The 17262-nt window shown below is 47.3% G+C and overlaps 1 protein-coding gene across 1 annotated transcript in view; it reads left to right on the forward strand.

Annotated features, from left to right (window-relative positions):
- Positions 1 to 205: 205 nt before the first annotated feature.
- The window catches only part of LOC126281447 (sodium channel protein para), a 1486858-nt gene continuing 1469801 nt past the window's right edge, over positions 206 to 17262 (forward strand). Inside the window, exon 1 of the mRNA XM_049980418.1 lies at positions 206 to 470. The gene's annotated coding sequence lies outside the window, so the exon portion shown is untranslated. The remainder of the gene's footprint in view (positions 471 to 17262) is intronic.

Below are 17262 nucleotides of genomic sequence, written 5' to 3' on the forward strand. Positions count from 1 at the left end.
TTTTAACGCGGTCGGTTTCATTCGCAACTAATACCGCCGACGGAGGCGCATTATTTATCGACGGTTTGAAACAGTGGCTGAAGTATTTCCGTCTTCGGCTATCCTCGTGCACCCTCGGCCAGATCGATCGGGCGGGCGCAGCGCAGCTTCGAGGCGCGGCCGCTGCGTGACGTCGGGCGCTGCAGTAAACAGTTGCGATGCAGGTTGCAGCAGCGACAGGGGCTCCGATCGCCGTAAAAGAAACGTACACCGAAACGTGAGGGCTGCACGCACTTTCGAACTCGCCGAGTCGGGCTTCGTCGGATCAGCGAGCCCAGTTAGCTGCCGACGCCACCAGACTGCGAGACAGCGCTCCTGTCGGTCGACCGGGAGGGCAGGGAGCGCGATGTCGAGCGCCGGCCGCGGCCGCGGCAGCCTCTGACGAGTGGCGTCGCAGGGAACTCTGCAGCCCAGCTGGTCCGCACGCACAGGTGAGTGAGTGCATGTCGCCGCTCGGCTTCTCTCGCCATCCCTTCCGGCCGCACGCACCGCACCGCAACACGTTTGACCCGTCGTAGGCGCCCCCGTGTCGACCTCGCACGCCGGAGATCGATAGGAGGCGCCTAGGACGCCAGTGGTCGAACCCCGGACGCGAGGACGGCGCGCGGCGGCTATCGACTGCGCGGCTGCGGCAAGGAGGCGGGCCGCGGAAGGGTAACGCGTCCTGCGGGACCGCTCCCAAACAGGTTACGACCGGCCGCGAGCCCGTGTTCCTGCCCTCCCTAGTAGCTCCCCAGGGGGCGCATCACCGCGCTCGCCTTGCCGACACACTGCCTCGCTTCTGTCACACAAAACAAATGCCTTCTCCTCCTCCAGTTTCTCTACTTACTACAGTTTACAAAAGGAATGTGACAGGCATTCTCCGCCAAAACAGTTGGAACAACACTTTTGCCGAATTCCCGTACTCCACCACACCCTTCGTTGATGCAAAATACAACCTTAAAAATTATACAGAAATTCTGTCTGTCAGTAGACCCATAAATTTATAAATTTTACAAACAGAAGTCCGTCGCCTGTCTGTCCTTCGATTTTTCAGGTTTTTGTTTCCGCGTTTTAGAGCGAAAGCCTCCTCGTCAACGTTTGCAAGAGTCATTCGAGGATTTCCTTATGACCTGGCGAAGCAGACACGCTTGCATATCGTGAAAACATGCTTCACTGGAGGTCCATGGTAAAATTACTGTAAGATTTTTGGTATTCATTGTAGAAATATGTCCTTGGACACACAGGGGTATTATTGCCGTACTTAACGCAATATTCAGCTGCCCCTAGTTATGGTTTTTACGCAACCCACAACGCCCTCAAATACCACGCACACGATTTTCATATTCTCTCCCTCACTACACAGAAAATATTAATTATACATAAAAATGAACAGGACCTTTTGTTGAAAAATTAATGTAGTTGCATTTTGTGCTGATACATTTTTGCTAGAGTCTGTAGTTTTCGGATTACTCAAAGCAAACGTCCAAAAGTGACCTTCAAACGCGTTTTTCTTGAGTAACTCGAAAATCGTGGCCTCTAGCGAAAACGTATCCCAATGCATAATTTAACTACATTAAATTTCCTAAAAAACGTCCTGTTCATTTCTTCCATAGAACTAACAGTTCGCGCGTAGCGAGAGAGAGAATATGGTTTTTGAAGATGTCGTGGGTTACATAAAACAATGGGTAGGGGCAGCTGACTCGCCCTGTATTTGTCTAACGAACATCAAAAATTGTAGACCTCTTTCAGAGTGGACCAATGAATCAGGTTTTCACGATATGCAAATGCATATCAGGTTATGATGAAAACTTTGTGTGAATTTTGGGAATTGTGACTATGGAGCCTTTCCTCTGAAATATGTATTGCAAATAAAAACCTGAGAAACTGAAATTCAATTTCAGCCGACGCACTTTTATTCGTAAAATATTTTTATTTTAGTGTCTCTGTGTGACACGGAAATCCTTTTATTAAAACGTTAAAATTATAAATTTATTTTTCCTTGTTTCAACACCTACTGTGTAATTTTTATTTTTCTTTTTTTTTACCATCTTATTTAAATGTAGTTAATTTCAACAATGTTGACAAACGATATTTTTGCATGAGGTAGCAAAAATTACAGCCAGCAGAACGAAGATGTAGAGAAAGATACGAGTGAAAAAGAAATAAATATAGGTAGCTTCCACAACAAGTTTTCGATGTGGGTACGGAAATTGAAACAGCTGCAATATCCAAAAGATATTTTTAATCCGACAGACTAGTACACAATGAAAAACCGCCAGTTTCATAGTGACATCACATTTAAGCGTTCATGTGTCCTGTTCATCAAAACAAATCGGTAATCTCCCTCATCCGAAGCAATCTCTCTCTCTCTCTCTCTCTCTCTCTCTCTCTCTCTCTCTCTCTCTCTTTTAAGCAAATATCACTTGATTTTTAACGCATTTTGTCCAAACACTATTCTACGCGGATGGGATTTTCGTAATTATTACATTGTAAATTTTGTCAATATTAGAACAATGCAGCACACACCGTCTGCCCACAAATTACTTGGTTAGACAAGAGCCAAGTCACACCCATCCACAGAAATGTCAGAAGAAATTACTCACTGTGTTATAGCACCCACTTCTGTCTCTAACACAATTATGAAACACTTCTGAACACTGAACTACAGTTTATTAAAATACGCGCAATGAAACAACGTTATGAATGGCATATACTAAAAACACTACCATGCAGTACTGAAGTTGCGCTCTTCACGCGGCGCACGCAACGAGGTCGTATCAGCTGAACCGATTGATCGATTTACTGTGAAACTACAAGCGTGAGGCACACCACTGATCCGTAGGCTCGTATAACAGACAACTGTTACTTTAATCATTCACCTCAATAGATACTATTTCAAACGCTTCTTCTCACCGTTATACCAAATAATGCACAAAATTGCAAAATGTCATAAAATAAAGGTTAGGCCTAAATTTATTCCCACAGAAATAATTTTTTGGACTAACAATTTAAACTGTTCATGAGCTAGTGTATCATATTTGTCGCAGAGGTGTAAAAAATGGGAAGAAAAGAAAAATGGATTGTCAATGTGCGCCGGTCAGATCTCACAAATGCGGAATTTTCTGTCCCTTTTTTATTTACTGTTTTATATATGATACGGGTTCGAAGCAAATACTTCATGCATTAGAAACTTTTCTTCTTGGTCGTTTGCCTAGCAGACAATAAGGGTGCAATGAAACTGCTGTAGATCAGTCCGGTTAAGTGATTCGCAAAGTAATTCTGATTGTGCAAAGCTCTCTTTGCCTCTTCGTTTCAGACACTTCTATGATGAACATCGTGAATAAACTTCTTTGGATAAGGAAAATGACAAATCGAGTATCTATTTGAAAATGAGAGGCTACAGACAAATACTGTTTTAATGACTGCATTGATAACGTAGTACAGTTGTAACGGGAAATGTAATGAACTGACATTCGTTAAAAGAAGTGTCATATTCCACGAGCGTTTTACGCACGTGTACAGGTTGCCAACTAACCTAAATGTACCAAAAAGACTTAAATTGTTCTAACCATTATACGGGCCTGGATACTTAGAGCACAATGTGCTTCTGTCTTTATGATCTTCACATTAGCTAAACACCACCTATCTCAATTATTACATTCTTATGTGGTCAAAATGCAACATATTAAGATAATTTTTATTCCTTTGTCATTGGATCTGTGAATACCCACACAAAAGAGACGTTTGTCTGAAAGAAGGAAGGTCCATCGCTTCAAATGCAAGTTACTAGATATCTCTCGTAGTAGCTCATCTAGTCTGAAAGCGACGGGAGGAGGGAGTTAGGGGTGGGGAGGAGGAGAAGATGTAACAGTTACAGCGTCTTGGAGTCTTCAATGGCAGCCTGCTTTTTTTTTACTGTGTTATAATTTACAAGCCTTTGTGCGAACTACTATTAACACAATTTTACCTTCATAGCTTACGCATCTGTAGTACACTCTAAGAAAGATTGGTAGACTTTGCACTTCTTACTGGCTCTCCAAAATTCCGAAGCGAGTTATTAGGCGTCTTTCCTATAACATCTACACAGAATGTCTTTACGGCGCTTTTGTGACAAATTTTCACCAACAAAAGAACCTGTAATCATTTGAGTTGCTTTCATTTATAGACGTTAGACAATCCTTTTTTATTCAAAAGTGCTACGGATGCGACGCACATGAGCAGTATTACAGATGAGTCGTACATGGGTGTTGAAAGCAGTTGTTTCGTATACAAATTGCGGTGCTACAGAATTGTACCATCGTACCAAAATATAAATATCTCACCATCTCTCATTTTAAGATTACGACTGATCCTATTCCTTAAACCATTGCGCTTTAATATGATCACTAACAGTCCTATCACATTCCCTAGGACGCTCCCGATATTACCTTTGTGTCTGTGTAACTGGCACAAACCAGGCCACATATCCTGTCGGAAATATTTTTGTAGTGGGCTTAGAGTAATACTGATTCGACATCTGATTCGTAGACTAGACTCAGGGACTATCTACATTATCTGTCCATGTCGCTAGAGAGACGTGTGTGAATTTTGCCAGTTGGGTATTGCAAGATGTAAATCAACGCTGGCTGCCACGGGGAAGCCATTTCTTTCCCATAGGACATTATGTTTGGGCTCAGAATATTTTCTACAATTCTTCTACATTTATATCTGTGGGTCATTTGTGATGACCTTTTTTACAGATAGGTAAAAGATGTGCTGCTTCCGGTCGTGGAGTACGGTTCTCCAGTCAAAGATTCTGTTTTAAATTTCTTCCTGTTTCATATCATTCTTGAATTAGATCCTTCTTAAGGAAACGTTTGATCTTTCCTTTTATGGAGAGAACAAGCCACACGTAGTTCCCGCACTAACGAAACAGTGTCGCTGTTTGAAGCAGTTTAACTCAAAAACGGTACCCGTAGATCCCCTCAGCACAAAACAAAGGTAAATAAACGGGGGCCTCCGAATCTAATCTTTCTGTTATTACTCTTCTGTTGTTGTTGTTGTTGTTGTTGTTATGGTCTTCAGTCCTGAGACTGGTTTGATGCAGCTCTCCATGCTACTCTATCCTGCGCAAAGTTCTTCATCTCACAATACGTACTGCAGCCTACATCCTTCTGAATCTGTTTAGTGTATTCATCTCTTGGTCTCCCTCTACGATTTTTACGCTCCACGCTACCCTCCAATACAAAATGGGTGATCCCTTGATGCCTCAGAATGTTTCCTACCAACCGATCGCTTCTACTTGTCAAGTTGTGCCACAAACTCCTTCTCCTCATTAGTTACGTGATCTACACATCTAATCTTCAGCATTCTTCTGTAGCACCACATCTCAAAGGCTTCTATTCTCTTCTTGTCCAGACTATTTATCGTCCATGTTTCACTTCCATACATGGCTACACTCCATACAAATACTTTCAGAAACGACCTCCTGATAATTAAATCTATACTCGATGTATGTTTCTGACAAGCAATACAAATACTGTGGATGTTAAAAACTATACACAAGCTGCCGAATTATTTTTATGCATAAAAACAGTTCTAATTAGTTGGACTGTATGTAAGGTAATGCGCCATGTAAAGGGTGAACACGAACTCCTCCGACAAAATGTCGGAAATTGTTCAGCGATATATTCCGAGTATTTTGTTGTAAGAGAGCCATGGTCTCAGGTGGTTCATTACAGAATAATAATGCAACGGCAATGTTTTCGGACTGCTACTTTCATTACCTTTATTTCAGTGAAAACACCGTCGCAACCGCGAAGAAGCCTGTATCATCGAATCACGCAAAACAAAGCACAGAGCTGTGCAACTACCCTCGGTTTCAGAAGAACTGAGATGTGGCTGTCGTCGCTGCGGGAATAGCAGGGGGATGGAGGAGATTTGTGTTTAACTTTCCGTCGACAACGAGGACATTGGAGACGGGTCAAAAACTCGGATTAGAAAAGAATGGGGAAGGAAATAGGTCATGCTCTTCCAAAGGAACCATCCCGATGTTTCTCTGAAGCGATTTAGGGAGCTCACGGGAAACCTAAATCAAGATGGCCAGACGCGGGTTTGAATCGTCGGCATTCCGAATGCGAGGCCAGCTTTCTAACAACTGCGCCACCTCACACGGTTGCGGGAACAGCTCAGCGTAAGCAACGTTGTGCTGTTCTTGCGTTGCATTCGCTGAAGGTTTATATTGGCCAACTCTTCATCAGTAAACCTGTCCCTACCGCTCTGTATCCCTATTAACATACACTACGTAACCAAGAGTTACACCCCCAGAAAATGCGTTTTTATATTAGGTGCATTGTGCTGACACCTACTGCCAGGTACTCCTTATCAGCGACCTCAGTAGTCATTAGACATCGTGAGAGAGCAGAATGGACGCTCCGCGGAATTCACGGACTTCGAACGTGGCCAGGTGATTGGATGTCACTTGTTGCCATACGTCCGCAGGCGAGATTTCCACACTCCTAAGGATCCCTAGGTCCACTGTTTCCGATGTGATAGTGAAGTGGAAACGTGAAGGGACACGTACTACACGAAAGCGTACAGGCCGACCTCGTCTGTCGACTGACAAAGACCGTCGACAGTTGAAGAGGGTCGTGATGTGTAATAGGCAGACATTTATGCAGACCAGGAATTCCAAACTGCATCAGGATCCACTGTTAGTGCTATGAAAGTTAGGCGGAAGGTGAGAAAATTTGGATTTCATAGCCGAGCATCTGCTAATAAGCCACACATCACGTCGGTTGGTGTAAGGAGCGTAAATAATGGACGATTGAACAGTGAAAAAACGTTGTGTGGAGCAACGAATCACGGTACACAACATAGAGATCCGATGGCAGGGCCTGTGTAAGGAGAATTCCCGGTGAACGTCATCTACGAGTGTGTGTACTTTCAACAGTAAAATTCGGAGGCGGTGGTGTTATGTTGAGTTCGTGTTTTGCATGGAGGGGGATAGCTCCCCTTATGTTTTGCGTGGCACTATCACAGCACAGGCCTATATTGATGTTTTAAGCACCTTTTTGCTTCCCACTGTTGAAGAGCAACATTGCATCTTTCAACACGATCGAGCACCTGTTCATAATGCACGGACTGTGGCGGAGTGGTTACACGACAATAACATCCCTGTAACGCACTAGCCTGCACAGAGTCCTGACCTGAATCCAATAGAAAACCTTTGGGATGTTTTGGAACGCCGACTTCATGCTAGGCCTCACCGACCGACTTCGGTACCTCTCCTCAATGCAGCACTCCGTGAACAATAGCTTCAAGAAATCTTCCAGCACCTGATTGAACGTATGAATGTGAGAGTGGAAGCTGTCATCGAGGCTAAGGATGGGCCAACACCGTATTGAATTCCAGCATTACCGATGGAGGGCGCCGCGAACTGGTAAGTCATTTTCAGCCAGGTATCTAGATACTTTTGTTCACATAGCGTGTAACGAACACTGCTGGTAGAAACAACCCGAGACATAACATAGCAGTATGGAGGTCGAAGATTTAGTGACCATTACTGTTGTCAACAGGAAGTTGACGTAGAATTGTTGGAACATAGTTCTGGCGATAAATCGTTTGAACTATGAACAACTATGAAATACCTAGGCGAGCTAAAGTAGAACGATGACATAAACTTAATTATGAGAAAAAGATGCCATGCTGTGATTCAGTGAAACAATCCTAAAGAAACGTACGATTGATTCACGAAAGGACTGGCTTACGGAACAGTTGTTCGAGCAATTCTTGAGTACTCTCTTACGGAGACTTTGAATCGTAGCTCCCACGCACGAATCTTGAACAGAAGATGAACAGTGAGACACGATGATGGTACTAGGAGAACCCTCTGCCCAACATTGTTAAATTCGCTTGCGGAGTATACACGAAGCTGCCTATATACACTACTGGCCATTAAAATTGCTACACCAAGAAAAAATGCAGACATTCATTGGACAAATATATTATACTAGAACTGACATGTGATTACATTTCCACGCAATTTGGTGCATAGATCCTGAGAAATCAGTACCCAAAACAACCATCTCTGGCTGTAATAACGGCCTTGATACGCCTGGGCATTGAGTCAAACAGAGCTTGGTGACGTGTACAGGTACAGCTGCCCATGCAGCTTCAACACGATACCACACTTCATCAAGAGTAGTAACAGGCGTATTGTGACGAACCAGTTGCTCGGCCGCCATTGACCAGACGTTTTCAATTAGTGATAGATCGGGAGAATGTGCTGGCCTGGGCAGCAGCCGAACATTTTCTGTATCCAGAAAGGCCCGTACAGGACCTGCAACATGCGGCCGTGCATTATCCTTCTCAAATGTAGGGTTTCGCAGGGATCGAATGAAGGGTAGAGCCATGGGTCGTAACACGTCTCAAATGTACTGTCCACTGTTCAAAGTGCCGTCAGTGAGAACAAGAGGTGACCGAGACGTGTAACCAATAGCACCCCATACCATCATGCCGGGTGGTACGGCAGTATGACGATGACGATTACACCCTTCCAATGTGCGTTCACCGCGATGTCGCCAAACACGGATGCTACCATCATGATGCTGTAAACAGAACCTGGATTCATCCAGAAAAATGACGTTTTGCCATTCGTGCACCCAGATTCGTCGTTGAGTACAGCATCGCAGGCGCTCCTGTCTGTGATTCAGCGTCAAAGGTAACCGCAGCCATGGTCTTCGAGCTGATAGTCCGTGCTGCTGCAAACGTCGTCGAACTGTTCGTGCAAATGGTTGTTGTCTTGCAAATGTCCCCATCCGCTGACTCAGGGATCGAGACGTGGCTGCACGATCCGTTACAGCCATGTGCATAAGATGCCTGTCATCTCGACTGCTAGTGATACGAGGCCGTTGGGATCCAGCACGGCGTTACGTATTACCCTCCCGAATCCACCGATTCCATATTCTGCCAACAGTCATTGGATCTCGAGCAACGCGAGCGACATTGTCGCGATACTATAAACCGCAATCGCAATAGGCTGCTATCCTACTTTTATCGAAGTCGGAAACATGATGGTACGCATTTCTCCTCCTTACACGAGGCATCACAACTACGTTTCACCAGGCAACACCGGTCAACTGCTGTTTGTGTACGGGAAATCGGTTGGAAACTTTCCTCATGTCAGCATGTTGTAGATGTCGCCACTGGCGCCAACGTTGCGTGAATGCTCTGAAAAGCTAATCATTTGCAAAATTGGCGTCTGTAGCACGTCATCTTAATGGTGTAGCAATTTTAATGGCCAGTAGTGTATTACCGGGGCAGATGAAATCGCATTAATTAATTTTTCTCTTTTTATCCATACACGCGATATGCTTGGGATCAATGTCTCACTTCTGTATTTATTAGTTTATTTATTATCTGTATTATGCATGTCCATGAAAATAGTTACAAATGTCGTGGAATCTAAAAGTAATGTACGAATTTCTAGTCCCATGACAGAATGCAGTGTCAACATAACATCTTCTTAAGTAAAATGTAGTAACGAAATGAAGGTTAATAAGCGACACACGGAGCCGAAAATTACAGGCTACTACTTTTCGACCGGCAGCCCGTCGTACTCATAAAGCGTCACAATGTGTTAAATTAAAATAAAATAGAAAATGTGAGTGGCAGAAATTCAAAAGAATTTACTTATTCATAATAATTCGCCATCGCTCCTCCCTCAGAGTTAGTGGTGAGATGGCCCAGTGGGTAGCCCGTCAGAAACTGTTTTTTTTGTGATATGTTACAATACAGCATCACCGGTCTATTGCGGTCTAACTGTGTTGGTGAGACAGTCAATTTATCCACAGGGCAGTGACTGCGTCACTGCAATTCACTTTGGAGGTGTGGCGGTGGGACCTGTAGTCCCGTACCACCCTCTGACGGTGACAGTACTACATGAGTCAGGCAGAAAAATTTAGCCTAACGTGGGCAGGTATGATTGGAAAGTATTGGACGTAGAATGGGGGCTAGTCCTGCCAAACGATGCGTCCGTGGTGGGCGTGCCGGACCTATCGTTAGCCATGGTCGGAATCCGATTCCTGTAGGATGGTTAGGGGAACCGGATGTCGATGCCGGGGGCGTGGAAGTGTGGTCCCAACGTGGCGTGACCCATGGACAGTGTCCCGCAAGGCATCCACTTTCTCATAGAGCCGCCGCGCGTTGTTGCGTATGGTCGTCTTTAGGGGGACAATATCCGCTTCCTCGTGGAGAGTGACAGTTCTCGTGAGTGGCGGGGCGTGCAGGCTCCACCTGAGCACCTTGTTCTGCAGACGCTGCAATGTCCGCATCCTGGTGACACTAATCGTGGCCCATGCAGCAGATCCATACGTGAGGGCAGGCAGGATAACTGTTCGGTAAATGCGCAGCTTGGTATGCAGGTTACCCTACTGCGAAAGAGCCGGTACAAAGCCCTGGTTAGGTTTTGCCCCTTGTTGGTGACATACTCCGCATGACAATGGAAGAGCAACTTGTGGTCCATCTGGACCCCGAGATAGGTGGTTGTCGGGGACCAGGGCACCTGCACACCTGCAATCGAGATATTGCGGCGGAGGACTGGGCGCCGTTTCGTGAAGTAAACTGCAGTAGTTTTGGCGGCATTGAGAGCTATTTTGTTTGTCCGGCACCAGGTGACGGTGGCGTCCACCTGTCGTTGGAGGCGGGCGACGACGGCGTCTGTAATGCGGCCAGTGGTGTATAGTGCTGTGTCGTCAGCGTATTGTGCAAGGTGGCACTCGGGGATGACCGGCATATCATTGACATAGATATTAAAAAGGATGGGAGATAGCACCGATCCTTGCGGAGTGCCTGCCGACAATTTCGCGAATGCCAGAACGCATTTCCCGTTGAGCCACTAGGAAAGTCCTACCACGGAGGAAGTCATCCACGATCTTGACATAAATATCCGGTATAGGGGTCTGTGTCAGCATCTTGTGTACGAGGTTGTCTTGCCAGATCTTGTCGTAGGCGTTTTGCAAGTCCAGAAAAACGGCAGCTGTCGACTTGGCGGTGTTGAAGCCTTTGCTGATGTGTTCAGTGATCCGTAGGACCTGAAGTTCAGCAGAGAGGTGTGAAGTGAATCCAAACTGTTCAGGACGGATCGTCCCAGCTGCTGCTAGAGGTTGGGAAAGTCGGTGAAGGATCACAGATTCGAGGACCTTCGCCATAGTGTTTAGGAGGCTGATGGGCCTGTTGTTGATGGGAACTGTAGGGTCCTTGAACCACTTGGGGATCGCAATCAGCTTGGCTTGTTTCCACTGAGGGGGGAAAAGGCCAGATGTGAGACAACAGTTTAAAATCTTGGTGAACAAGATGAGTGGTGTGCGGGGAAAGTGGCAAAGATGTTCATTTAAAATTCCGTCCAATCTGGGGGCCGACCGGACACGTTTCCGTCGAAGGATGCGCTGAATTTCTGCCATGGACGTAAGAAGGGGAGCAGACTGGGGTGGGCGGTTGCAAAAAGCAGCAACAGCTGTCAGGACTTCATGTTCTTCCTGTAGTTCGTTCAGAGAAAGGTCCTGGACCAGAGGGCGGTTTTGGGCCTCGAACGCATCTGCCAGCGTTTCCACAATTTGCAGAGTATTATATGACAAGCCCGCTGCTAAGCGAATAGGATGGGCAGTCGCTGGGTTAGAACGCCGCAGGGTGCGAATGACAGCCCAAGCAGATTTTTGGTGTAGCAGGAAAGTGGACATCCTGTCCTCCCACTGTTCAGACCTCCAGTCGGCGAGCCGGTGGCTGAATTCGCGTTGGAGGCGTCTCATTTGGCGTTTGTCCTGAGGGTCACGAAACTGCTTCCACCTCCGGCGGTAGCGGTTCTTTTGCACCTTCAGCTCTCGCAACAGAGGGGGGCCGGCCGCGGTGGTCTCGCGGTTCTAGGCGCGCAGTCCGGAACCGTGCGACTGCTACGGTCGCAGGTTCGAATCCTGCCTCGGGCATGGATGTGTGTGATGTCCTTAGGTTAGTTAGGTTTAAGTAGTTCTAAGTTCTAGGGGACTAATGACCACAGCAGTTGAGTCCCATAGTGCTCAGAGCCATTTGAACCATTTGAACAGAGGGGGCAAGTCGTCCAGGGGTGTTAAATTTCGAGGTGCAGTGGAGGTGGAGAGTTTCACTGCTTTCTGTATTTTGGCGGTAAGGTAACCCACAGTACGGACTATATTGGCTGGTGTTGTCAAATCGAGGTCGTGTCGAGTGGTGTTATTAAGTACCATGGCAAACTTGTCCCAATTGGTGAGGGTCACAGTGGAACGAACATCAAATGAAAGGGCAGTATTGGTGAGGTGCAAGAGTACTGGCTCATGGTCAGAGGCCAATTCGTGGAGAACCTCCAATGAAAACTGAGCGGTGATGTTTTTGAAGATAGCGACATCCGGAACGTCTGGTTGGCAGCTAGTACGGACTGGGATATGGGTAGGTTCGTGGGGGCCATAGACTGATAGTGCTAAAGTATCCTCCAGGTCAAGGAGGAGCCGGCCTTTGGGGTTAGACACGCGAGAATGCCAAGCTGGGTGCTTGGCATTGAGATCTGCCCCAATGATGAGCCTGTCGAAGGATGACAATGTGCGGAGGTCTGCTTCCAGCAGTGGCTTGTTTGGGCTCAAATACGCTGCTGCAAAGGTAATGACACCAAGGCGTGTGGAGATGGTAACCGCTGTGGCCTCTATGTGTTCCATTGGCTGGAGAGTCTCTTGGGTATGGACAAGAGCTTTGTTGAGGAATACAGCTGTGCCTACACCATGGCAGTCAAGGCGGTCAGAGCGGTAACACACCATGTTGCGAAGGCGGAAGTCGTCTGCCGGTTTGAGGTGTGTTTCTGTGACCAGTAAAACATCCACACGATAGTCATGGAGGAAGGTGTTCAATTCCGTCTTCATACGTTTCATGCCATTGGCATTAAAAATGCAAGTGACAAGATCCTGATGGGGCTGGTGGTGGTGTGGAGGTCCATTCGCCATTACAACAATATCTGACTAAGCCCTTCCATTAGGGCGATGACCTTGGAGAGCCAGTCCTCCGACTGACAGATTTTTTTTTGCAGTGTCATCAATAACAGCGCGGATGTGGGGTTTCGTGAAAAAGGAGATGACCTGGAGGATTTCGCGCATGTCTGCCGAAAGGAAGCATCAGTCTCCACCACTGGGGGAGGGTCCCGGGTGGTCTTCTTGCCCCTACGGCACGCAGGTGCAGGTGTAGTAGTAGGCAGAGTGGGGGTAGGGGCAGAGAGCTGAGATAGAGCCACAGATGGACTGGAGTGGGCTGCAGCTGGCTCCTGTAGTTGGCGAGCAGTGGGAGCTGTCACGGAAGACAGACAATGAGGAGGAGACCGGGCTGCAGCAGCAAAGGATGTCGTGGGAGTCTGGGCAGGAAGGGGCACAGGAGCCACCGAACCATCTGGTGTCTGAGTGGCTGGTACCAGAGTGTCTGCTGATGACAGTGCACCAGGCTGACCCCCCAAAACAGGATAGTAGGTCATGTCCCGTAGCGGTGGGGGAGGTCGATTTGTTCTTGGTTTCTTTTTGGGCGCACGAGACGACTTCAGTGCCTTCTGGTAAACGGGGCACCCCCTCCAGGATGCCATGTGGTGGGGATCGTGTGTCGTTCCCAAACATCTGGCACAGGTACGTTTCTCCAAAGCAGGGAGTGTGCAGTTCTCCACTAAATGTGGGCCAGCACACTTAATACACCGCAACGGCAGGGAGCAGTAATTCCCAGTATGTCGCAAACGTTGGCATTTGCGACAGATGGCTGGCCCGTTGCGGCCCTCGTACGATTCAATCCCGACTTTCGTGTACAGAAGATACCGGATTTGGTAAATGCGCTCTATGTCCTCCCTCCGGGAAAGGGAGACGACGTGGGTAGGACAGGGGATCAATGCCCTGGTCTCAGGATTCCTTTTGCTATACTGGTGGACCAAAGGATCTTTGAAATCGAGTCGAAGCAGTTCCTCCTTGACCTCCTCTGCCGTGACCTCTGGTGGCAAGTCCTTGATGACGATTTTGGTTCGGCGATTACCCGACGTCTGGTGGGTAAAGTAAGGCATCGCCTCCGATTTTACGAAATCGAGAATTGTAAGATAGTCGTCCCTACTGTCAAGCAGGTATTTCACATGATCTTTTTGGTAAACAGCTCTCAATTGGCCGACAATGAGCCGCGGGAGCTCAGTGTTCAGTTTCGTATAGTTAGTGACGTTATAGACCACAATGGGGGGTATCTTCTCTTTCTTCAGAGGGCTTGGCGGGATCTCTTGAGAAGGAGGGTCGGGAGCATGAGCCATTTCCTCATCCACAGGACCCTCCGGTGCGGCGTCCCCCGGCAGGGGGGTATCGGAATACGATCCGCTGCCACCATAGCCCGCGTGGGCGGAGGGGCGTCTGGAGCGACGGCCAGAGGACTTTCCGACTGGGTCAGGATGTCCAGAAGACTCGCCACGGTGGTGGGCAAGCGTATAAAGAGGTGCAGGTACAGCCGGGTGGTGGTCAGACAGAGTCGATGTGTTCGCCGCCTCACTACGAGAAAGATCAATTACTAGGCGTTCAGGTGAATCGTCGGACGACGTCGACGACGCGGATGAACGGACCCTGACACGCGGCGGTGGGCAGTCTTCATAATGATCGGTTTCAGTGCCGGTGGTGTCCACCGGTTATTTGTGGCGGTTGGCGCGATTCAAGCGATCCTTCGCCCGTTGCGAGGTGGGCGGAGCAATATGCGCGACGGGAGGCCGTGACGAGCGGCGTTTCCGACGCGGATCTCCCCGAAGGGCGGCGGTGCAAGATTCGGAGAGTCGCGAAGGCTGCTCCGCGAGCTTCTCCTTCTGACATGGCCAGGGGCCCGGTACGAGAGGACTACGCACACCAAAAACGTCCCAGCTATCCTGGGGTAATAACTACTAAGATACCAACGCCGAAGTAGCAAGTATACCAACGCTGTTAAACGGTGCAAAATCTATAACGATACGATACGGTTACGCACTCGTATTAGAAAACACTTTCAGGGATCCAACCTGGTCAGAAACTGAACACAAATCAAGCATTAAAACAGGAAGAAGGTGTACTGAACTGCGAGAAAAAGGAAAATATAAACTGTGAACAGTCGAAGCGTAATAAGTTTAATATTGAGAAAAGACAGCCACAGCCACAGCGTTATGGTTAGGTTGTCAAGGTGTTGGGCTGTGACACGGACGAGCCGTGTTCAAAGCTCACTCGTGTCATTTACATTTCTTTTTTTGACAACATTGTGAACCGTCCCTCCACTGTAATGTTTGTTCTCTTTCTGTAGTCTTCGTAGCTGTCATACTATACATTGGTTATACACACATCAAAAAAGTTTTGCATCACCTCCGTTCTCGAACTCTTGAAGGTAGACTTTGATGTGGATATTGTATCACATACACAGTCCCTTTGACTGTTCACAGATGTTACAAAACCCGTCCCAAGTTGTAAACAACCATGCATGAGCAGCGCCTATAAGACGGAGGGTGTCCGACAGCTGATCTACTCCAGTCATCCCACCAGGAAGGAGGTTGTCTGTAGTTCAACCATGCATAGACGGTCAGTACCACGGTCCGATCGCGTCCGCATTGTTATTTTCTGCCAGGAAGGGCTCCCAACAACGGAAGTGTCCAGCGGTCTCGGAATGAATCAAAGCGATGTTGTTCGGATATTGAGGAGATACAGAAAGACAGGAACTGTCGATGACATACCTCTCTCGGGCCGCCCAAGGGCTACTACTGCAGTGGATGACCGCTACCTACGGATTATGGAACCCTGACAGCAGCGCCACCAAGTTGAATAATACTTTTCGTGCAGTTACAGAACGTCGTGTTACGACTCAAACTGTGCGCAATAGGCTGCATGATACGCAACTTCACTCCCTACCTCCATGGCGAGGTCCATCTTTGCAACCACAACACAATGCACCGCGGTACAGATGGGCCCAACAACATGCCGAATGGACCGCTCAGGCTTGGCATCACGTTCTCTTCACCGTTGAATGTAGCATATGCCTTTACCCAGACAATCGTCGGAGATGTGTTTGGAGACAACCTGGTCAGGCTGAACGCCTTAGACACACTGTACAGTGAGTGCAGCAAGGGCAGGTTGCCTGATGTTTTGGGGTGGCATTATGTGAGGCCGACGTACGCCGTTGGTGGTCATGGAGGGCGCCGTAACGGCTGTACGATACGTGAATGCCATCGTGCGACCGATAGTGCAACAATATCGGCAGCATGTTGGCGAGGCATTCGTCTTCATGGACGACAATTAGCGCCTCCATCCCAACGTGCACACCTGTGAATGGCATCCTTCAGGAAAACGACATCGCTCGGCTAGAGTGGCGAGCATGGTCTCCAGACATGAAACATTATCGAAGATACCTGGTATAGATTGAAAAGGGCTGTTTATGGACGACGTGAAGCACCAACTACTCTTAGGCATCCACGCCGAACTGCCGTTGAAGAGTGGGACAGTCTGGCCCAAGAGTGCCTTGATGAATTTGTGGATAGTATGCCACGACGAATACAGGCATGGATCAATGCAAGAGGAGGTGCTACTAGGCATTAGAGGTACCAGTGTGTACAGAAATCTGGACCACCACCTCTGAAGGTCTCGCTGTATGGTGTTACAACATGCAATGTGTAGTTTTCATGAGCAATAAAAAGGGCGGAAATGATGTTTATGTTGATCTGTATTCCAATTTTCTGTACAGGTTCCGCAGCTCTCGGAACCGAGGTGACGCAAAACTTTTTTTGATGTGTCTATTGGTGTCAATTGGTAAGAATACGTTCCGTCGCAAGTAAACATGATGGATAGTGAAAGCAGGCAAGAAACCACACAGACGTTTCATAGAAATGAAAACAATAAATAAACGAGTGTGAACAATGTTAGAACAAAGGAATGAAAACTTCCAAAGTGGGAAGCAACTTCAAAAACGTTAAAAACTTATGTTTTGAGAGAGCACATAGGAACTCTGTTATTGTGATAGTGTTGCGTTTATTTGTCGCAGCTTATGTGACAAAGTATTATTTTTTTATCATTTCCTTGAGAGTGATCACATTCACATTTATGCGAAGACCTGAATCGGCCAAGGAGGCGTATCTCACTCACTCACAGGTGCGTCAGTAAGAGATTCCTATCATGTGACACACGTATTGTCACTAATGTCGTGTATAACTTGCCGCCCAGTCATCAAACGTTTGTTTGCGGTTCCCATTCGAAAGCC

Source organism: Schistocerca gregaria, chromosome 7 (genome assembly GCF_023897955.1).
Source record: "Schistocerca gregaria isolate iqSchGreg1 chromosome 7, iqSchGreg1.2, whole genome shotgun sequence".
Taxonomy (NCBI): domain Eukaryota; kingdom Metazoa; phylum Arthropoda; class Insecta; order Orthoptera; family Acrididae; genus Schistocerca; species Schistocerca gregaria.